Raw genomic sequence first — 24,493 nt, 5'->3', positions numbered from 1 at the left:
TGTATTATTCCAAAGATAACCCTTCAAATCCTGCACTGCCACTAACTGACTTTGGTCTTGAGCAAACCAGTCCTCCTTAGGTTCCTCATTTGAAAAAGGAGGGGGTCCTATCAATCAATCAATCATCAATCAATCAATCATCAATCAATCAATCAATCAACCGATCGAGTCACCAAGCACTTGTTAATCACCTACAATATCCTAGATGCTGGGGGGACAAAAACAAAAGGGAAAATAGTTACTGGCCTCAGGGAGCTTTCAGGCTAGTTGGGGGGGAACCAACATTGCTCTAAGACTTTTGGGAGACCCTGAATCCAAAAGGGATCCAAATAGATACAAGGTGACTTGAGGGAATTAAGTAGCAGCTTGGGACTCAGGAAAGGATTCTTGGGAAAGGTAGTATGTGATGCTTGAAGGAAATTGGAGATTTTATGAGATGGAAGTGGCAGAGAGTATATTTCAGATATGTGGAATAGCCAGGGCAAAATCACAAAGGTAGGATATGGAGTACTCCATTTGAGAGACAGCAGTTGCTGTAAAGTTATATGATTTGATGAAAATCTTGAATTTCTAAACCAACAATGTTGGAGACAGCCATCTTTTTGAGGGATTAAAAATCACTTGCTGTGCTGAATCCATCTGTGATTTTTGCAAAATGGTCTAAAAATTAATGATCTTGACTTCAGATTACTCTCCACCTGGATTGCTCAAGCAATTAATTTTTCAGGCTATTGAACAACCCCAAATAAAGTTTTTGGATTTTCATAGGAGAGGGGGTGGGTTTGGAGCAAAACAAAAATAACTAAAAACATGTCACTCAACTCAACTAAAGTGTAACCTGAGTTTATGTTTGGTTTGAAAGGTGCATTACACATATTTATTTTGAAACCACAGACTATTCCTTTGCCTCTCATAACCCACTACAGGGTGACCACAAAGGTACTATATTGCTTAGCATATTAAAGTCATAGATACTATAACTAGCATTCAGGGTGCTGGGAATAGCTTTCCCCAAACTGATTTATAACCCAGGGTAACCCACATGGACTGTTGCCTGAGAATAAGTATGACCAATTGCACCTGTATTCCTCAAAGCAAACAGTGCTAAAACCCCAGCTCAGCATAATTCTACTCTCAGTTGTATTTGAAAGACATAAATCACAAACTGTTTTATGGAAAGAATTTATTTTAGTAGAATTGACATTCTTTTTTTTGAATGGAGGGAGTGGGTATCTGCTTCTTCAAAGCCCAAGAAATAAGGGAGCCAAGAAATTACTAAATAAGAAAAAGTCTAAGAGAGTTTAGAGAGGAACTGATCTGACCTTAGTGTTTTACAGTTGGGCAAACTGAGGCTCAGAGAGAAGGGTAAATGACTTACTTTAGGTCACACAGCATATGAGAGGCAAAAAATGGGGGTCAGGGCTCAATCCATCCTGGCATTGGGCTTCCCCACTTGGTGATGATCATTTTAAGCCTTGTAGCTCCTGTTTTATGCCTTATTTGGCCAGATAACCTAAGTACCATTTATTTCCCTATAGAATATTTCCTAGGTATTACTCTCTCCTTACTCAAATTTTCATGTACACACTTATCTGTTTACATGTTGAATCTCTACCCTGTTTTTTCCACCAGAATGCAATGGAAGTTTCTTTTTTTTTTTGAGGAAAAATTGGGGTGACTTGCCTAAGGTCACACAGCTAGTAAGTGTTAAGTGTCTGAGGCATGGTTTGAACTCAGGTCCTCCTGACTCCCGGGTTGATGCTCTACTCACTGCGCCATCTAACCGCCCCAATGGAAATTTTTTTAGGGTAGGGATGCTTTTTGATTTTGTCTCTGTATCCCCAACATTGCCTTACACATAACAGGCACAACATAATAGTTGTTTGTTAGATTGGATTGGAGTTCAAATCTCTAGCTTGGAGGAAAGGAGTCTTTTAAGGAAGACTTCATAATTGTTGGATTGGAAGGTGAAAGGGGAATCTGACTTCATTCTGCCTGGCCCTGGGGGCAGGCGAAGCAGTTGAGGGAAGTTGCTGAGAAGTATATTTCAGCTTGATATACAGAAAGACTTCCTAACAGTTAGGGGCATCTCAATGTGAAGCATGTTGCCCGAGGGGTTCCCTATCAGCAAATGGAGCCTTCTTGAGACCAATGTCCAGAGGATTCCTGCTTAGATGGAGCTCTGGGGTCCCTTTCAATTATTTTGTGACCAGCTTTGTCCTGATGAAGTCCATTTTTGGGCTGTTTCCAAACTCCACAGTTTAAGACCAAAAAACTCCTTTTGATGTGAACTGATTCAAATTTTTGAGAGGTAGTGTAGCCTTATTGATAGAGATCTGCCCTGGGAATCAGGAAGCCTGGATATGGAGTCCTGTTTCTGACCTATACTAGCTATGTGACCCTGGGCAAGTCACTTAACTTCTCAGTGGCATGTTTCCCAGACAATAAATTGTAGAGAAATTTGCACTGTTAGAGGAAATTCCTCACCGGAGCTCTGTATGCTTGTGAAGTCACTGCTCTACTTTAAAAAAAAAAAAAAAGAAATTGGAATTCTTATCTCTTTGGTCTAGAGTTCACTGTGATTCTCTTGGGACCTCAGCACTAAGAAGAGATCTGTGGGGGTGAAATAAGAAACAAATGTCAGTTTAAGATTTCACAGGTGCTAAGAACTATGGCCGAAGTGCTGAGGAGAGATCTATGGCCAATAGGGCAAGGTTGGGTAGGACTTTTCCCTGGATACGGTTCCTTTTAGTTTGGGTTTCTTTCACATCCCACATTCTTCTTTACCAGGTAATAGTATTTCAGCTCAGCTGGTGTCATTGATTGATCGCTCATGTTCACTGTAATTTCAGGACTTTTTTTTTTATTTTTACAGTCAGGGAAATTCTTTGGTCCTTTGGAATCATCGGAAGGACACATAGAGAAACTAAAAGGAACCAGGTCTTTCCTGTACCCTGGGAAGTGCGTGAACGGTGCTACAGAGTGGCATGATTTGTGGCAGAGCTAATTGGGCTCTTGCAAGGAAATAAAGTCTTTTTTGCTCTTCTTTTCTGCCTCCTGCCTCCAGCTTCCTCTACCTCCTTTGACTTACTCTGGCTAGTTGATTACTCGGTCAGGGGATTAATGACACAAACATGAAAAGGGATAAAAGAAAAATTATTTTCTACTCATTGAGATGAAGTGTCATGATTTTATTTTCTAGTAAGCTGACCAAAGAGCTGTAAAGTCTACCTGTAGGCAGTGTGATGTAGTGAGTAGAGTGTTAAACATGGAATCAGGGAAGACCTAAGTTCAAATTCTGGCTCAGAGACTTGCTTGATATACAAGCCTGGACAAGTCACTTTTCCTTTCCTATTAAATGGGAGTGACAATAATATTATCTGCCTGACAGAGTTGTTTTGGGGATCAAATGAGATAATGCATGTAAAGTGTTTGGTCAACTTTGAAGCATTATAATAACTTCTAGCTATCACGTCTACTTTTCCTCTTACAGAGAAGAGAAGAAAAATCCAGGCTGGATGAAGAATCCAGGCTGGATAAAGAATCCAGAACTGAATTCTTTGAAGCCCACCCTTAAATTCCCCTCCCTCCAGTCAGTGATGACCTTTCCCTATGTGAATCTCACACAAAACTTTATTTGGTACTTCTTCAAAATGTTTAACATGTATAGCTGTGCATTACAGTTATCTGTGAGTTTGTCTGATTTCTTTATCAGTTCTAAGGGAAACTTACGTGGTGTAGCACAGAAGCAGGAAGTTCAGTTAAGTTCAGTCATTTTTCAATTCTGTCTGACTCTTCTGGACCCCATTTGGGGTTTTCTTGGCAAAGATACTGGAGTGGTTTGCCGTTTCCTTCTCCAACTCATTTTACAGATGAGGAAACTGAGGCAAACAGGGTTAAATGACTTACCCAGGGTCACACAGCTAGCTAGTAAGTGTCTGAGGTCAGATTTGAACTCAGAAAGATGAGTCTTATTGATTCGAGGCGTGGTGCTCTATCTATTGGGCCATATAGGTGCAGCGTCATGAAAAAATTTGGTTTAAATCCTATCTCAGACACTTAACTAACTTTGTGATTCTAGGCAAATTACTTTACCTCTCATCCCCTCAGTTTCTAGTAGCACCCATTTCATAAGAGTGCTGTGAGGAGCAAATGAAATTATGCATATAATGTGCTTTGGAAACTTTAGGGTGCTTCGTAAATGTCAGCCATCATTATGAAGTCAGGGGTGGCGTCTTAATTAAAATTTGCATCTCTCCCAATACCCAGCACAGTGGGCTATACACAATAGGTAGATAATAAATGTTTATTGAATGGAACTTAATGCAGCACATTCATCATTAGAAGTGAGTGGAATTAAACGTGAAATCATTTATTTTTTGGTACTCTTGTGGTTTTCAGGATCTGAAGCAAAGAGATAGTCTTGGAGGCTGTCTCTTAAGACTTGCCTTCAAACAATTTGATATCCAACAGCCACCTCTGCACAGGGTTCTGGAAATAGAGAGCTCCTTGAACTCTACCTAAGATGGATTGGAGAGTAAGCTACATTTCCCACAAACTCTTGGTGAACCTTGTCTGATAGCAGCTATTCCACATGCTGCAGTCGATGTGACCTCCATTTGTCTTTCAGATTCGAAATATTCCCCATGATTTAGAGCATTCATTGCTTCCTTTTGCTGTCAGGGAAATGAAGGAAATACATTTCAGTAGCACTTTCCTGAATGTACTTATCTCCAGCCATTGCTGTAAATATGCAGTGATCAGATTCTCCTGGTGCCTAATAAATCAAGACCTCTAGCCAGTTACTTCACTTTTGTCTTACGAAGAAATAACCCACTCCCCAAATGACTGTGCATTGCATGCTAGTCCCCTTTCCATTCAGAGTGGGAGAATAACCAAATTAAAGGTGGGGTTTTGAAATACTAATTTCAGGATTTTGTTGACAGATGGCAACAAGTGCTTAGAGAGCTAGTGGTGAGGGTGCCGCCAAGGGTGAAGAGAGAGATAGTTTGCTCCTGGCTTGGTGGGGCTCCCGGGAGAAGGGCAGCCAGGAGCAAACACCGGAGATGATGAGAGAGAGGCTAGTTGGGCAGTAAAATGTAAGTTCTTTGTAGGTAGAGGCTATTTTCTTTTTTGTCTTTGCATCCCTAGCTAGTGAGTAATAAATTCTTATATTGATTTGTATCAGAGAATAGCTAGTGAAGAGATTTCCTCTAGGGAGAGGAAGGAGTTCTGATTCCTAGTCTATTGCTTCCCCCCCTCCCCCAGCCCCTCTCCCCCATCCAATCTACCACACCTTTTTTTTTTTTTAGCCAAGTTTAGTCATTGGCATTTTTTTCATTGCTGGGTTTTTAAAAAATAATTACTATTGATTTGAAATTTCTACATCATATGAAGCCTACCAGTTTGAATGAATGGCAAACCTCAGTTGGAAGAATGGGCAGAGAAGAGAATATCTTTCCTTTTTCCTTCCTCTCTCTGTCCCTCCCTTCCTTCCTTCCTCCATTCCTTCCTTCTTTTCCTTCCTTCCTTCCTTCCTTCCTTCCTTCCTTCCTTCCTTCCTTCCTTCCTTCCTTCCTTCCTTCCTTTCTTTCTTTCTTTCTTTCTTTCTTTCTTTCTTTCTTTCTTTCTTTCTTTCTTTCTTTCTTTCTTTCTTTCTTTCTTTCTTCCTTTCTTTCTTCCTTTCTTTTTTTCTCCTTGTAGTTAAAAAAAGGAGATGTACTTAACCATAGCAGGAGAAAGATATTCAAGGATATATACACTGAGGACATTCTAAGTTGATTCAACTGAGCAATGTTCCTCTGCCTACATTGTCCATTCTGGGCCATTATATGACCAGGATGTGATTTTCTTAAGGAGTCTCCTTCCATCTTTCCACATTTTTTTTGTTGAGTTTTTTGTTCTTCCATTGACTGGTTTTGAGGAAATACAGTGGAACTAGACATTTACCCTATTATTTCCTTAATGAATGATAATGCAGGGTTCACTGAAATCAACTTTCATTAGATTGGAAGCAGAGAACATAGACTCAAATCCTTTCTCTGATACTACCTGTGAGACTTGGAACCAGTCATTTAGTCTCTCTGTTATGGGCTAGGGTGCTGGTGAACTGGGGAGGGGAGCTAGCCCTTATCCCCTTTCCACCCCCAAACTAGTGGAGTTTTGCGAACAAGGAAGCAAAGTGTAAACCTATGGCTTTTGGGGTTAGCTTCCCCCACCCCCACCGCAATTGGATCTATGTGGTACCTGACTTTGGGACCCTTGTATAAAAGCAGTTTTTAGGGCTTTGGGGGCAGGGGTGATCCTGAGACTCTAAAGAATTGCCTTGCTGACTACTTTGAATCTTTTTGCCAGCAGTTTTTATTTATTTTTATCTTCTTTAGCTACTTTTAAGAACTTTAGCAACTGCTTCTACTTGTGAGTATTGGAATATTTTAGTAAAAGGATTCTTTGCATGTTCAGATTCTGAGTGACTGATCACAATAGATGGGAACCCATGACCTAGGTACTTCCTGATCCTCAGTTTCCTCATTTATTGAGTTAGACTAGATGGTTTCTAGATCTAAGATGAGCAGGTAGGTTAGATAATCTTTCTTTCTCCTTATAGTAAAAAAAAAGGAGACAAACTTAAGTATAGCAGGAGAAGGATATTCAAGAAGGAAATACATTGAGGGCATTTTCAGTTGATTCAACTAAGCAAAGTTCCTCTGTTGGGACTTCTTGGGATTCCTGTGATCACCTGTTTTTCTTTTGCAGATTTTGCTTTCTGCTCAGTAATATTGGTGCCAGAGGCCTTTGAGGAACTGATCATGTGACTGTGTCCCTTTGAACAATTTTAAACTTTGCATCTAAAATCTGGGTGGTGTGTGGAAAAACACCCACACACCCACACACAGAGTTATCAGGATATATCTAAATAATCATAAAATTAACAGCTAAAAAGAACTTGACATTCAATCAATCAATAAGCATTATTAAGCAGCTATTATGTATGAGCACTGGGGATGCAATGACAGAAATGAAACAATTTCTACCTCTTAGGATCTTATATTCTATTGGATGGATAAAACCTGGTCCCAGATAAGATGACAATAAGAATAATAGTAATTAACTTTTACATAGTGCTTTTAAGTTTGCAAAGCACTTTACATGTGTGTGTATCTCTATTGCTCTCTCTTCATCTCTCCATCTCTTTTTCTCTCTCTCCCTTGCCATTTCTCTCTCTCCATTTCCATCTCCATCTCCGATCTCCATCTCTCCCTCCTCTCCATCTCTCTCTCTCTCATACACACACACATTGCTAATTATCTGCCTAATGTTTATCTCATTGTTCACTATAATAACCCCATTAGGTGGGTACTTTTACTACCCCCATTTTACAGATAGAGATCACAAAGGTTAAATGGCTTAGTTAAGGTCAGTAGCTGGGGCAGGATTTGAACTCAAGTCTTTCAGAATCCAAGTCCAGTGCTCTGTCCAAAATACACCTGTCTGCCTCAGACAGAGCCTACTCTATATACTATTTGTATACATTATTATACTATTTGTATTGTATTATTTTTGTAACTTTTCTTCCAAGGCTGTGCCTCTTTGTGACAAATGAAAAAATCCAAGACAGAATTTCTGGGTATTTAATAGTCAATTTATTAATTGGACCACATAACAATCAATAAGTTGATGGCCAGTGCTTTCTTTTGACAAACAAAGGCAAAAGGCATGGAGATCCTGAAAACGTTAAATAATCCTTGAAAGGGAATTCCCCTGACAACTGAAAACCAACCTTGATTGGTGATCTCAGCTCCTTCTGTTAAGAACATGTCTTGATCATGAGATGTAGTCATCTCCAGAAATCTGGACAGGGAAATCCATCTCTATCCAGACAACTCTGGTTGCTTTTCTCCTTCTTGAGCTGGGTTGCCACTTCTCGAATTAGCTAATTATATGCCTAATGTTTATACAATATACTAAACTTGAATAGAGGGGTACAAAGACATTTTCTCTGGGTAAGAACTTGCCTAAATTAGATTCTGTTTACACTCCAAACAAAAATAAGGTCTTCTGGTTGTGTGGGGTTCCATTTAGGGTAGAAGAGCATATTCGTCAGGGTTAGGGGCACTCTCTATCAGTCATGTCCTTCTTCCACAGGAACTGGACCTCAATGAAATGGAGGAGAAAAACCTGGATCCTTAATAATTGGTTACAAATATGATAGAAAAATAATTTTCTCACTTTCCTTCCTACACCACTAGAATTTTCCATTCATCATTAGTCCTCCTGTGAGAGAGGTAAGAAGCAGGCATAATTATTACAAGGTACAAAGGTACCTCATCCTCAGATATACTGAGGAGTGGATTGCAGTACTGGACAGAGTGTTAGATGGTCATCTAGGAAGACATGAGTTCAAGTCCTGCTTCAGATACTTTCTAGTTATGTGACTCTGGGTAACTCTTTTGGTCTCAATTTTCTCATTCATGAAAAAAGCAAGTATATGGTAGGGGATTGATTGGAATGAAACTTGCTAAATTGATGCAATTCTGCCCTTGGTTCATTTGAACTTTGGATAAATGCATTTTGGATTCTTCCTGTAGAGGTAGTAGCTTGTGAAGAAACCTTAGTGGGCAATGGCAACAGACTGATATGCCTATGAACAGAGACCAGGAATCGGAATGGCCATTCTTGATAGCATGCCAACTTCATTGATGCTATTGAAACTTCAAGTGGTACTTGTATTAATCTGTTTACCTTTGACATTTTATTTTGCTTTACAAGTGGGTGAAGTCATAGTACACACTGTCCCAAGCAAGAGAATCAGGAAGAATGAAGAAGAGTTTCAATTCAGAAATGACTTCTGTTGCTAATGGAAACAATTTAGCAGGAATGCCTGCCCCAACAGATCCTTAATGCCTAAAGATCTGGCACATGCTTCCGGATGTCTTTGTTTCTTTGTTTCCATTCGTTTCTTCTTACTTGCTTAAAACTGTTAGGTTAGTTGAGGAGAGAGGGAGGTGAAAGAGGTAGAGAGAAAGGAGGGAATGAGAGAGAAAGAAAGAAGACAGGAAAAAGTAAGAAAAAGAAAGGAAGGAAGGAAAGAAGGAAGAAGAGAAGGAAGGAAAAGATATACTTAATTTTTGATGGTCTCAGTTAAATTCAATTTGCATTTATTAAATGTCTTCTGTATACAGAATGCTAGCTCCTAGGGGGAAATGCAATGTTTACATAAAACAGTCTCTGTCCTGATAGGACTGAGAATCAAATATAACACATACCATTCTTCTTGACCCCTTTCATGCACTTAATTGTCTTCTAAGTTTAGTTATAAGTATTTGGGAGCATGTCTTGTTTTCCTTTGGGGACAGCTAGGTGGTACAGTGGATAGAGTGCTGGATCTGGAGTCAGGAAGACTCATTTTTATGAATTAAAATCTGGCCTTGAACACTTACTGACTATGTGACCCTATACAAGTCACTAAACTCTGTTTACCTCAGTTTCCTCATCTGTAAAATGAGCTGGAGAAGAAAATGGCAAATCACTCCAGAACCTTTGCTGAGGAAACTCCAAATGGGGTCATGAGGAGTCAGGCATGACAGATGACTGAGCAACTTATTCCCTTTGTTGTAAGCTCTGTGAGGACTTTTAAAAAGTTCTTAGTACCCTCAATACCTACCATAGTGCAGTACACATAGTAGATCCTCAATAAGTGTTTGTTCAGTGGAGTTTATATATATATACCACATTTAGTTAAAGTGAATATGCATCTAATAATCTAGAAATCATGGTAGCAAAATAAATAATGCATTTTCCACTCAGATTTGGAAGACAAATGCAAGGACAAAGGTTGTGGGCAGGTATAGTCAGTGACTTTCTGCAGAAGGCAATAGCAGTTGAGATCAGTGGCTAAAGGAATGGGAAGAAGAAAGCAATGATAGAATGATGAACTAAGGAAGGGTCAAACTGCCTAGCAGCTAGATAGCAGAAGTACCTTATAAGAACATCATTGTTCTGCCCCTAACCTAGAAAACTGGGATGGCCATTTCATTGGATAATCTGATTGGGGCTGGAATATACATGATAACCCTCCCCCACACAGTAATCACAGAGGTCGCATGGTGGAGTGGATAGAGCTGGGCTCAGAGGCAGGAAGACTTGAGTGCAACTGTCGTCTTTGGCCCACACTAACTCTATGCCCCTAGGCTGGTCACAATCTTTCAGTACCCCAGGCAACTGTCTCTCTAAGACTAGAAATTGCAGATCAGTCAGAGGGCTGCATTGATAAAGAGTAGTTCCACATCTGGAATTATCTATTATAATGAAATCCGATGCGAAGTTAAAAAAAAAAAAGGAGGGCCCTAAGAGTCTCTCTCCTGATCCAGTCTCAAGCAAGTATAGCAGGTATAATCCCATACAGCATTCTTACCTTTGATTATTTAATTTGTTGCTGACAATACCTAGGTATGCTCATTCTTCCTAAGCTGTCCACCAGATGCAAGCAAGAAAAAACTTGCTTCTTTCCATGAAGAAAGAAGAGCAGATCCATGTGGGCTGGCGTTAGATCTGGAGCTGATCTTTTGCACCTGGAGTTGCGAGATTTCCAGACTTCAAGCTTTTTATGACTTTTGAGTGACTTCTGAACCACTAGAGGTCAAAAGGTGCTCAGGAGGACTTGAAACTATTAATGGCATTTGTCACATTGTTGGGTACTTAGAACTAGTAATTGTTTATAGGAAATGATCTTGAAATTATCCCATAGGAATGAAGTAATATCTCTTGAAGTAGAATAAGTAATAAAAATATAATAGGTTCTTCAAATCCAATCATTAAAATATATTGCTATGTATTGCTTCTCTGATACTTCAAAAGCAATGTATTCATAGACATATGTGTCCATGTAATATATGTGTATAATATGTATATATATTAGAGTGATGAACTGATTTGTATATATTAATGAATTTTTAAAAGCTACTCATGTTTTAAAAGAACCATGATTTCTTTAGTGTGGATACTTTCTGTATGCATATAGATTTCCTTCTATTCATGCTTTAGTAGAAGGTCTACGTGATTTGCTTTGGCTGAGAAAATGTATTACTCAGTGGTCAACCTGTTTATGATGAGAATCTCTGAAATGAAATATGTTGCTCCTTCAACAGTGACCATAGACTCTGTTGCTAGGTCCCTTTTTGAAAGCTTTCCAGTTTGGTAGGACTTTCCAAATCTTTTGATTGAACTTAGAGCCAGAATCTTCTATAGAAAGTCCTTTGCAATTGGCCTTGTACATAGAGAATACTTAATAAATGCTTGTTAAGTCAAGATGAAAGCTATCACTGTCATTTACCACTGTGTTTTAGATTATGAGATTTGAAAATATTAAGAGTTCTCAGAACATATTCTCTCAATTGATAAGGTTATGCTAGGTTTTAGGGTCTGGAGAGAATGAACTAAATCAAACAGTGTCATATAAATGTGATATGAGAAAAGGATTATATGAGGTTTCCTGAAACTTTTCATGTGATTACTGTTTCTTTGTACTTAGAACCAGGAAACACCTTCTGGTCTCCGTGGTCCCACCAGTTGTAGAAATGGTGGGTGAAAGTGTTAGCACCGTGGTCAGCTCCTTCTGCAGATTAATTTTCAGGATGGATTGGGTTCTAGATACCTCAACTACTGATCAAAAGGGGAGATAATCATCAAATGAAGTGAGCAGTCTCCCTATTCATCCAGAACCTTCCCCTCCAGGCATACACATGGGCCAGAGAAAAAGTGGAGAATCCATTCCTTGTTTAAGAGAGAAAACCTCTGATATATTTGTTAAAGTGCTCCACAATGACAACATACTGTAGCGGAACGATTGGTGGAAATGGAGTTATAAGTATCTGAGTTCAAGTACCACCTCTGAGATTTACTACTTGTATTATCAGGCCACTTAACTTCTTGGAGACTCATTTTCTTGTTCTTTAAATGGGATTTAAATAGCTGTAGTACCCACTTCATTGGATTATTATATCAATGAAATAATTTGTATGAAATGCCTTACAAACCTTAAGCACGTGACAAAAGTCAGTTATTATTAACCTTGTGCTGTAGGTGGTACAAGTGCATTATCCCTATTTTACAGATGAAGAAACTAAGGTTCCAAGTAGTTATACGATACACTTGCCAGTTATACGAGAAGTTAGGATTCCAACTAGGGTATCTTTACAAATCTCTAAGTCTTCCCATTCCACTGACTAATGTATTGTATTCCCTTGAGTAATAAGATCTGAAAGGTGCATGAAGAAAATAATTTTTATTTCAGATACAAGCATTCACCAATAGGAAGAAAAAAAAACATCTTGGAAGAAAGTCACTATAAGAATGAAAACCATAAGCGTCTCTTGAAGTACTCAAACAGCTCTTCTCTCCCCTTAGAGAAAAAAGCTTAAGAAAGTGAACTCAGTAGTGCTTTTAGAATCTTTTTTTCTTCTTAAAAAATAAATGTGGATTTCAAGGAAGGAATCCATATGTATTTATTGAAGCCCTCCAGATCCTCCCACTGAAGAATGATTATATCAAGCCTAAGAATGTTGCCGAATTTCCAACCTGAGATCCATAATCACTCAAAAGAGTTTGGCTGAACGATCTACCTTAGGGAAAGGACCCTGGTGGATATAGAATGTTATATTCCAGACTATGATTTGAAGTAGGGTGTAAAATCTACAGAAGTAGAATGTCAGTAAAACTATCTTGGACACATGCTGAATATGGCCAATGACCTGGGTCCAGAATATGATGTGAGGAAAGGAGTGGGTTGAAGTACCTTTGATAATTCCTTTAATTCTTTTACTTACTCAAGCTCTTTCCTGAAACTAAAGCCCATCTTCTAAATGCCAGTTCTTCAGGTGATGTCTATAACAACATGTAATTATGGATTTAGAGCTGGAAGAGGTCTTAGAGGCCATCTAATCAGCTTCTTTATTGGATAGATGAGAAAATGGACATTCAGAGAGGCAAAGTGGTTTGCCTACGGTAAGGTAGCTCAAGTCCTGCCTATGACTCCAAATCTAGTGTTCTTCCCACTCTCTTATACCACCTTGTATGAGTGTGAGTCATGGAATACTATAGTTACTTTGATGATTAACCAGGAAAGACTTAAGCACTCTGATCAAGACAAGGATCCAAGAAAATTCCAAAGGACTTATGACAAAAATGCTATTCACCTCCAGAGAGAGAACCGATTAATTTGGAATGCAGATTAAAGCATATCTTTTTGCTTTCTTTTTCTTGTTTTTTTTTTTTTTTTGGTGGGGGGTGTTTTCTTTTGCAAAACCGTTAATATGGAAACATATTTTGCATGACTTCACATATATAATTGATATTGCTTGCCTTCTCAAAGGATGGGAGGGAGAGAATTTGTAACTCAATTTTTTTTAAAAAGTGCTAAATTTAAAAATATAATTGAGAAATATTTAATGAAATAAAAAATGATGAATAAAAATACTACAGTTCCTGAAGATGTGAAATTGAGATCATCCAATGGGCAATGGAAAGGCATGGAATGAGAGTGAACACGTTGAAACACATTAACAATGAGCAGGATTAACTTCTCCTGCAGGAGAAGTAGTATAAAAATACAATCAGAGAACTTTGATCAGAAAAAAGATGAACTGATTATGCAGTGAGAGTTTAAAGACAACTGGCAGACAGTTTGTGTGTACCACTGGTAAATATTAGCAGCATTAAACGAATGACAGAAAGGTTCCCAGTACTTTTGTGGACCTTTTCACTTCTTCCTGCAGTGACTTTGGGGGGGCCGTGGACAGAGTTATTATATAGGAGAGGCAGGTATATATGGGTTGTGATGTGTATTGTTGGAGAGAGTATCCATAATGATGAGAGCATAGATCCATTGGGATATCTACTCTTGTCATTATACTACCAGGCAAGATATACTTAGTTAAAGGTATTGAGTTTCCTCTTAAATATAATCAATTGCACACTGGGTCCAGTTTTAAATGAAGTCCCTGGGCATGTGGAGAAGCACAGCTCAGATTACTGGTGCATTCTTGTATACTTTTTTGGGAAAAAATAAAATAATAATAGTTCATATTAATATAGCACTTGAAGGATTGTGCAATATCTCATTTGACCCTTGTGAGCTAGAACCTATTATTATCCTCATTTTACTAATGAGGAAATCAAGGTTCATAGAATTATATGACTGGTCCAGGGTCATGTAACTAAGTAATTATTTGAAACAAGATTCAAACCAAGATCTTCCTTGCTCTAAGTATAATGTTCTGTCTGCTATGCCATGCTACTTGCAACTAGAAGAACACAGTAAAGGGTAAACTGTTTAAGAACAGGGCTTTCCAAAGCAACATGCATGTGCACACATTTTCATATTAATCTGCTTTATTAACACTTTCTTAAATCTACACAATCAACAAAATAATTGAGCCTTTATCTGTGGCGATTGCCAGTTTCTGGAGTGTAACTGCTCACGCCAAAAATTTAACAATGGACTTATGAGTCAGCTAAAGCTGGCTGCAGCATTCTCAAATACAAATAGAACATCAGAACTAGAAGGGACCTCAGTGGTCCATATCTGGATAAGAAGTCTCTTGATGCAAATTTAGCCTCTGCTTAAAGATATCTGAGAGATAAAGGATTCACTTCCTTCTTTCTAATGACTCCCATTTCAAAATCCTCTGATCCTGCAGCCTATTGAATTTTGGGGCCACTCTAATTTATAGGAAGCTCTTCTATCTATTACTTGTAATTCTGCCTTCTGGATCCAAGTGAACAATTGTAACATTTCTATCACATGATGGCCCTTCAATTCCTAGAATAATAATAATATACTCGCAGTAGGTAGCATAAGTATTATTATCCTCATTTTGAAGATGAGGGCATAAACTCAGAATGTTTTAATGCCTTGCCTTTGTGCCAGTGGTGTTTGGGGATTCAAACCTAGGTCTTGATTCCAAGACTATTGATCTTTCCATTGTGCTATGCTGTCTTACTTCAAATATTTGAAGGTAGCTGTCATGCATCTTGCAGATCTCTTCTTTAGGTTAACCATTCAATCCATGTGTGGCAAGGTTTTGAGTCCTCTTACCATTGTGGAAACCTTTCTTTGTCAACACTTTAGCCTGCCAGCACTTATCTTAACATGTCATTGGATCTGTGATCTTATTGAAGTGAGTATTGCCTCTTCTGGTATAAATAGCAGTCTATTCTTGCCTTCCTATCCTGTGTGATTCTTGTCCATTTCCTTTCATAAATGTTCAATAGCTGCTCTACCAAATGTACTATAAATTTTTTTTTCTTAAGACTTCTAATATTTTGTCCTACTACAATGTCTCATTTTGGCAGGGAGATAGCTGGGACCTCGAGTAGGCTCTGGCACATTTTTACCATTTTCTCTGTCTGAATCCCCAGTGCTTGGCATGGTGTCTGGCACATAGTAGGCAGTTTATAGCTGCTTGTTGATTGGTGGATCCATTGATTAAGTCTGGAAAGAAACTTTCATCTAGTTCAACTTCATCATTTTACAGGTGAGGAAACTGGGTTACAGAGAGCTTAAGTGACTTGCCTAACATATAGCTAGTTAGTGGTAGGGCTAGGACTAGAATTCAGGTAACTTGACTCGCAGTCCAGTGCTTTTTGTAATACATTGCAAAGGTGGTTGGGTTTGGCAAGTGGGAGTGGGTGGGAAGAGGAGAATTGAGTGGAATGGTGCCTAGTTCTACACAATGGGGAAAAAGATTCTTCCCAGCTCCTATGTGAGGTCCTCCCTCCACAGAAGAATGAATACCAAAATGTTATAAGTAGAAAATAATATCATTTTAATGAGAAGTAGCTAACCATCATTGTCATCAGAGAACTAAAGGAAACTCTTCTTGAAAGGACTCAGAACATGTATGGGAACAGAGTTAGGCCCATTTCACTATTCAATTCAAATCAATAAATGTTGACTCCTTTATGATGACCCTAGAACTATATTCATCTTTTCCCAATAAGCTGGTGGTCAGATGGGGTATTCAGATCTCTTTTTGACAGTAGGAAGTAGAGTTTCTCTCTCTTTGCTCTATTTTCTCTCTCATTCAACAAACCCTATGGAATACCCAGAATATATCATACACTATGCTAGGCACTAGGGATGCAACTACAAGGAATGAAACAATCACTTCTTTCAAGGAGCTGACATCCTAATGGAAGAGACAAGTGCAATGGGAATGGGAATTTGGAGATCTTCCCTGCCCCTTAATAGGCCTAGGAGAATTTGAAGACCTTCCCTGCTTTGAAAGTAAACTCTGCCCTCCAATAGACTGAATGTATTCACACGGAGACTGTGGTGGGAGGAGTTTGCTGAAGGGAAGAAAAGCCACAGGAAGCTTGGAGTCAGAGCTAGACTAGATGGCTGGGAGAGAGGACACTCAGGCAAGGAGTCAGATAGGCTTGTGAGTAAATATTGATCTAATATTGGTTTGTGGGAAGGCTAAAGGATGCTGTGGCTCTCCGTGTTGTTATGGCTTGTTAACTTCATTACTACTGTGATGGAATTGGCTTACTGGTTTTGGGATTTGGTTTTCTTGTGTCTAAATAAATGCTTTGTTTCTGCCCTCTATATGGGGAGTTTGTTATATTTTGTAATTGAGCACCATGTGGGAATATTTATAGTCACAGTCTTTATCACTATTGTGGGTGCTGTAAATATTGCAATGGCACTACAGCAAGTACATATAAAAATATATACAGAAAAAATACCAATAAATACAAAATAGTTAAATACAAAAGTATTTTGGATGGCACTAGCAGTTGGAGGACAGTGGGGATAAGGAAAGGTTTCATATACTTGAGCTGAATCTCGAAGAAAGAGAGGTGTTTAATTAGCAGAAAGTAAGGAGGAGTGCATTGCAGGCCTGGGGCACAGCCAATTCGAAGACACAGAGATAAGAGACAGAATATTGTGCCTGAGGAACAGAGAGGTCAGTTTAAGTGGATCAAAGAGTTCAAGATGATGAACAATATGCAATGAGGCTGGTATTCAAGGGGCAATAGGGAGCTACAGTAGTTGACTGAGTTGGGGAGTGACATAGTTAGCTCTAATCTCAAGGAAAATCACTTCGCCAGTAGCGTGCAGAATAGTCCAAAGCAGAGAGTGGGGAGAGATTGAAAGCACACTTCCCAATAGATAGAAATTATAAGAAGACAACTCCCACGTCAGATGTTGAAGGAATATGTGTATGTTTTTGATGTGGTAAAGAAAGTTTTAATCCATCCTTACGGACACATTGTCTTATCAATGTTTTTAATCCTGGTTTCAGTTAATGCTACTGGGCAACACTTGGCCTTTATACAGTTTTGGATTTCGATGTAAAGGGGAATTGTGATGTTCTGCATGCTTGTCCTCTACTTTCCCAGATATCCTGAAACCCCCCTTGGACTACTGCATCCAGATTCAGAACTTTAATTACTCTATTTTTTCCATGTTTATGAGCGATAGATGGTTGGAAACAACATGATACAGTTAGAAGACCATGTGTTTTGGAGCCAAGTGACCTGGGTTCACACCTCACTTTGCTTCTCACTTGAGATGAATGACTTCAGGCAAATCACTGAACCTCTCAATCTCACCTTTTCCATCACAAAATGAAAGGCTGGATATACTGACTTCTAAGGTAACTTCTAGCTTCAGCTCATTATCTTATGTCTTCACATATGGGTATGAACCGATGGAAGAGGAAAAAACAAATGTTAAGTGCCAATTACGTGCCAGACACTTCACAAATATTTTTACCATTTGATCCTTATTTATAGATGAGGAAATCAAGATAGGCAGAGGTTAAGGGACTTGCCCAGGGTTACATAGCTTACAACTATTTAATGAATGGTAAGAAAAAGGAATATACTTATTTTAGCTGTGTGTGACACTTTTATAAAAATTGGGGTAAAAAAATCACAGAAATGTAGAAAAATAGAAATATTACCTCTAGGAAAATGCTTTTTTTTTTCTTTTTTTTGCCAAGTACTGTGCTATGCTCTGGGGAAACAAATTGAAAAATGAGACAGTAACTGCTCTCAAATAACTCATGCTCTAATTGTAAGAGATACAACATATGGAAGAGTTTAACTGCAGGACAAATAAAAAGACACACTGCTCCTTAGGGTGCGGCTTCAGGGTAGATGGTAAAGCCTGAGGTCTTATAGGATGCACTTTTGGGAAGGGGAAATCCTGATGGGGTTTGAGTAGGCAGGGTTTGGGGTGGGACCATTAAAGGAAGGAATTCTCTGGTGCTGGCACCATTGGTGTTTTTTGAGCAGCTGGATGTTTGGAGGTACTTTGTTGGGGAGTCTCCTGACAATTCCAGTGGACTCTATTCTTCAGTATCTGTGATGGTAGATGGCCTTAGGCTGGGACAAGTAACTGTGGCACACTTTCAATGGGAAAGGGATTTTGCTAGTACAGCCATACTTGGCTGTACGTGTCTTGGGACCATTCCATGTAGGGGACCATGGCACCCAGCTTCATGAGAGTTGAATTTCATACAGTTTCAAAAGCTCTCTATGAGAGTTGATGGCATCTATGTGAATTGATCATAAGTTGATTTTTTGGGTAAAATAATAAAGTTCATAGGCTTCTTTGGCTACTCCTGCATTTTTTGTGAAACTCTTTGGATGAGTCAAATATAAATGAATCAGAAATTTACAGATTAAATTTTATGTATTTGGTGAGGGGGAAGGGAGTGAGTATTTAATTAAATGCATTGTATGGTTTGCTAAGCCACCACCCTTAGAATAAACAACAATTTTGTACTAGTTAGGTCAGCTTAGAAATATCCCAAAGGAGCCTCTCATACAAACTGTTGCCTTTGTCTGTCTGTAAGGAGGGAGTGACTTACTCATGGGTGTATTATCCAAAAAGGAAGTAAAGGAAGGAGTAAAGACAGGTAAAGTGTGATAAATGTCATCTTCTAAACTCTTTAGGAAGGTTGCAGCTGAAAGGTGGTGCACCTGCCAGGAAAGGTAGCTGAATATCATAATGATACCTCACATTTCAATTGCACATTATTGTTTACAAAGCACTTTTCTCAAAACAATTTTTAATAGAAGTAGCAAGAGACTTTTGCAATCCCTATTTGTTAATAGGTGAGGAGACCAAGGTAAAGAGAGGTTAAGGGACTTTCTTAAGACCACTCAGACAGTAATTCATCAGTAAGAAAACATTTATTGGGTACCCATTTAGAGGCCTGGCACTGTGCTAAACTCTAGGAACACAATACAAAAGTGAAGCAGTACCTGCCCTCAAGGAGCTTACATTCTACCAGAACATGTTCATAGAGAAATAAATATAGGATAGATACAACATAAATTCATGGTTATTTTTTGTCAGAAGCACTACTGACTGAGGGAAACAAGAAAGGACTCTTGAAGGAGGTATCACTTGAGCTGAATCTTGATGGGATCAATTAATTCTAAGAGGGAGAGGTGAAGAGAGAGCATTTTACCTATGGTGTACAGTCTCTGCAAAAGCAAAGATGTGAGAGATGGAATTCTGTGTAGGGGAAACAGCAACTAGACCAGTTTGGTTGGAGTCTAGAATTCATGAGGGAATAAGTAATCAGCCTGGAAAAATAAGGTGGGATCAGATGGTGATTCATTTTAAATGCTTAACAGTGGAGTTTGTATTTTATCATAAAAGCATCCGGGGGAGCTATTGAAGCTTTTTCGGGGGGGGGGGAGTTTAGATTGAGTCAAATCAGTTGAATCAAAGCATTTGACTTAACATAGGTTGTATGCTATGCCCTGATATCTTAATGAGGTGAGAATACATCTCAATCAAAGGATTTAGACCAAGCAGGGAAAAGTCCTTGAAAGTCATTGACTGTATTGGAGTGATATTGACAGTAAGTCTGTTTCAGTTGGTAGAAGCCCCAGAGGACTTGTATAAAACTAAAAGCTAGTTCAGAAGTCCGAAGCGAGTAGTGGGTCAGGAAGTAGTATCAAAGACATGAAGGAATGACTTGAGAAAAAGGAGGTGAGCTTTTGAGCCTCAGCCTCTGCCTCTTTCTGTCCCCCTACCTTCATGACCCCCCCCCCCTTAGTCAAAGGGGAACATTATGAATATTGGAGGACCAAAGTGGACTTTTCCATTGGCATCCTTGTCATAGTAACTTTCTCAAAACACCTGACACTATGGCTGCATTGGGAGCCAAGAACAGACTGGACACAATGAGAAAAGGCAGTTTCAAGATGAGGATCCCAAACAAAAAGCTACACTGTGTTTTAGGGGAATTTCTTTGAGTACCTCACAAAGGAGGTATTTCTAAGCCTGCACCAACTTTTTCCTGATTGTATGTGCTTTTGAGGAAGAGTGCCATAGAATTTTTGGAGGATTTTTTTTTATCAAATGTTCTTACACTCCCCCCTCAGTAAATACCCTTTAAAAGATTAGTTAAAAGCCACTTAAGTTTAGTTGACTGATTGAAATCAGTTGATAGTCCTGGGGTATGTGTGGGGAAGCATAGTGGTAGGGAGTCATAAGCATTAGACAAATACCCCCAACCTCTTAGGGCTCCCTCTGGGCTCCCAGGGGCTAAAAAGTAGCTGCACAAGCTCTGGGGACCCCTCCTATCACTGCATATGGGAATTGAGAGAGTTGTTCTGGAGCAGGAATATGCAACTTTAGAAATATCAATTTGGCAGTGAACCAAGGTTGTCTGATGGAAAAGCCCGGTGCTGTTTTCATTACAGCATATGGTGCCTCTCTGTAAGTAATCAGTCAGTTTTATTGACTAATAACCTGATCCTAGAGTTGATTTGTCAGAGAGGGGACCCCTTTTCCCTGAAAAGCCAGTTTTATTCCTTTTATTTAAGAAATGATGACATACAAAGAAGTTGTAATGACTAAGCTTGTCCCTGAAGAAGCAATAAGAAAATACCCCTCCCTCCCTTCTTTGTAGAAGTGGGGGATTACGGGTGTGGAATATTTCTTATCCTTGGTGGATGGGCTGTTTTTCCTTTTCAGCCTTTTTCATTCTCTTGTTACAAGGGTGGCTAGCTGGGAAAGGAAGGGGGAAGGGATCTATTTGTGATCAGTGATATAAAAAAATATATCAATAAACATTTTAAAAATGGTACAAAGACAGGACTTTTCAAGGAGTCAATTTCTTCCAAGAAGGCCTTGGCCTTCTCCTTATGCCAGGTTCCAAAGTATGTGGCAGTCTTAGGAAGAGGGTCAATGATTAGCCACAACTGTCGAAAAGTGACTGGGAGCTGAGCAGACTGCATTCCATGCTGTGGAAAAAAAAATGCAACCAGGATGGAAAGGAAGGTGATGACAGATAGCTGTTAGTTTATCAAACTTTCTGTTGCCTCTGGACAAACCCAATTTACTAAAGAAAATTCGAAGTCCCACCTGTGGGCTCATATTACCTTCAAAAGGCCTAGAAGAAGCTGCAAAGTAACCTAAGCCACTTTCTAATCAGGCACATTCTCTTCAGGTGAAAATAGCTGGAGACACTAAACCAATAGCTTTCCCCCCCTTCCTCCCTCCCCGATCCTCTTCTCCTCCCTCAACCCTTTTCAAAGGAGGAAGCCAAAGGAGGCACCAGAAGACTGTATTTCAAGTGTCATTTTTCAGAAGAAGGTGTCTCAGATGAAAAACTACTTACGATGTGGTATCTTCCCAGTTTCCTTGGCAGGGGTTCCGGGTTCTGGGCTTCTTACTTCTCTATGTAAACATTGTGCTTTGAAGTTGACAAGCCTTGGTTTTGAGATTGAACTTAAGGGGTGCAACAAAGTCAGATTTTTAATGGAAAGGTACAGGCTGTTCAGGGCTTACCCCACAAAGAAATGGAAGACAGGACAGGGGTTGGGGTGGGGTGGGGGAGATGGAGTGGTTCCTTGGTGAATTGCTTGGTGTAAAACACTTTAGCTAGCTAGGCCATAGCTGGCTCCAAGGCAGGGTGGGGCCATATTTCCTGGCAAAATGGGAAGCCTTTATCTAGCTTCACAGACATTAGGTAACAAATTGAGTTCTTTGAGGAATATTTGTTTTTTTTTTTAATAGTTATGCCCGGGGGCCAGGTGGTGGAGTGAGTAAGAGAGTCCGCTGGCCTGCAGTCGGAGACCCAGGATCGGTTCCAGCTTCAGATACTTAACACCCACACACCCACTCACCCACCCACCCACAAACACACACACACACACACACACACACACACACACACACACAAACAAAACTGGCCGTGTAACTTTGAGCAAGTTACTTAGCCCCAATTGCTTAAAAAAAAATTGTTATGCCCATTTTTAACTACAGGGACAGATCACTGAAGAGTTTGGGGGCTTGTGGGAGGGGAAGGAAACAAGAATTTATTAATTTTCTATTATGTGTCTAGCACTGTACAAACCACTTTATACATGATCTCATTTGATTCTTACAATAACTCTGGGAAGGAAGTGCTATTATTATTCCTGTTTTACAGATGAGGAAACTGAGTTGGGTGGGTTAAGTGACTTGTCCAGGGTCATACAAGGTATTTGAGGCTAGTTTTGAACTTGTCTTTGAACTTGACTCCAGACCTAGTGCTCATTGCTCATTCAACTGCCTCGAGGCAAAGACACCAGCTATGTTTTTGAACTTATGGCATCTGCTGGAAACTCTGGACCCGTCACACACATTGATTGCTGGGGTGGGGGTGAGGGAGAAGGTGGGAGGAAGAGAAGATGAATTTCTGTTAATTGAAAAAAAAAGAAATTAAATATAAGAGTGCTTGGTTTAAAAAACACATTTGTATAGCATATTTCACTTTATTTTTAGGAGGGAGGAAGGCAAGGCAATTGGGATTAAGTGACTTGCCCAAGGTCACACAGCTAGTAAGTGTTAAGTGTCTGAGATCAGATTTGAACTCAGGTCCTCCTGATTCCAGGGCTCGTGCTTTATTCACTGTGCCACCTAGCTGCCCCCATATTTCACTTTTCAAACCACTTCTATGCTCATTTTATGCTCACAAAAGCTTTGTGAAGTCATTAGTGAAAGGATTATTGTCCTCACTTGATACATAGGGAAATTGAGACCCAGAGAGGTTTAAATTACTTGGCCAAGGAAATATTGGCAAAGCCATGATTAAAATCCAAGTTTCCAGAGTCTTTCTTCCATGTTCCCTCCATAATAAAGATCCAGCCTCTTATGTACTAAGGCAAAATAAATAAATCAGGTCTATATTGTTCTTTGTCATTGTTGGTGGTAAGGATCCTCTGGGGAAAAGCCTAGTCCCAAAGTAAATGCCTTGTTAAAGGCCACTTCCTGCTCTTTGATGGGCAGTCCATGAGTGCTTGCTCTAGTAAGTGTTTAATTAATGCTGATTGACTGGCCGGGCCCATCCTGGCACTTTGGTCTGCTTTTTGGCACCCTCATGGACTTGAGCTGATTCTCATTGTTGCTTTGCTTCAGAGCTAAGGAACCCACAGGTTTGTGTCAGGTGAAACAGAGACGAAAACACAAATTGGAATTTTTCTTTTTACTTATTTTTTTCTGCTAGGAGCATAATATTCAGCAAGATTCTATTTCCTAGCATGTATACTTTTGTTGTTATAAAGACATCTTCATAAAACATGTTTCATATTCTATGTGGGGGATTAGTTAAGTTTTATACTTATATCCTTGGGCAGCTGGATGGTGAGGTAGATAGAATGCCAGGCCAAGAATCAGGAAGACCTGTGTTCAAATCCAAACACTTACTAGCTGTGTAACTCTGAGCAAGTCTCTTAACCTTGTTTGCCTCAGTTTCCTCATCTGTAAAATGAGCTGGAGAAGGAAATGGCAAATCACTCCAGTGTCTCTGCCAAGAAAACTCCAAATGACTGAAAAATAATTGAACAACTTGGATCCTTAGCATCTGGCACAGACAGTGCCTGACCCATAGAAAGTGCATTAAAAATGCTTGTTGATTATTTGACACCATTAAGAACAGAATCAGGGGTGTGTGTAGGAATTTTGTATTAAAAGCAGCCTAGTTATGGTCGTGGGATACATTAAAAATGATCACTAGAATCACTGAAAAAAATTAGTCTGAGGGGGAGAAATCCCTCCTTTTTGTCCATCTAATAAAATAACTGAGATACTCATCCACATTAATCAAGCCAGTGGCAGGACTGGACCTTGGCAGGACCCAAAGGAATGCTAACAGAAGCTGAATGTGTCCTCCCATTTCCTTTCTTCTTTTCTAGTTTCTCACAAGGAGAGAGGTTAGGACAGCCAGAAGATAATATGAAGTGTCTGCCATTGCTGCTTTGTAAATTCCCAGGCAATATGTAGTGGGAAAGAAAGGAAGGTAACATGCTTTTATTGAATGTCTCCTATATACTAGGCACTTAATAAATATTAGCTCATTTGATAATTTTTTTTATTACTCCCATTTTATAATTTGAGGAAATTGAGGTGAAATGACTTGCCTATGGTCACATGACTATACAAGTATCTGAGGCTAAATTTGAACTCAGGTTTTCCTGA

This window comes from Petaurus breviceps, unplaced genomic scaffold (assembly GCF_028583685.1).
Source record: "Petaurus breviceps papuanus isolate PSGF00001 unplaced genomic scaffold, PetGlider_PUasm1.0 118, whole genome shotgun sequence".
NCBI classification, from domain to species: domain Eukaryota; kingdom Metazoa; phylum Chordata; class Mammalia; order Diprotodontia; family Petauridae; genus Petaurus; species Petaurus breviceps.
The sequence above is the reverse complement of the archived record's forward strand: the minus strand, read 5'-3'. Positions refer to the sequence as shown.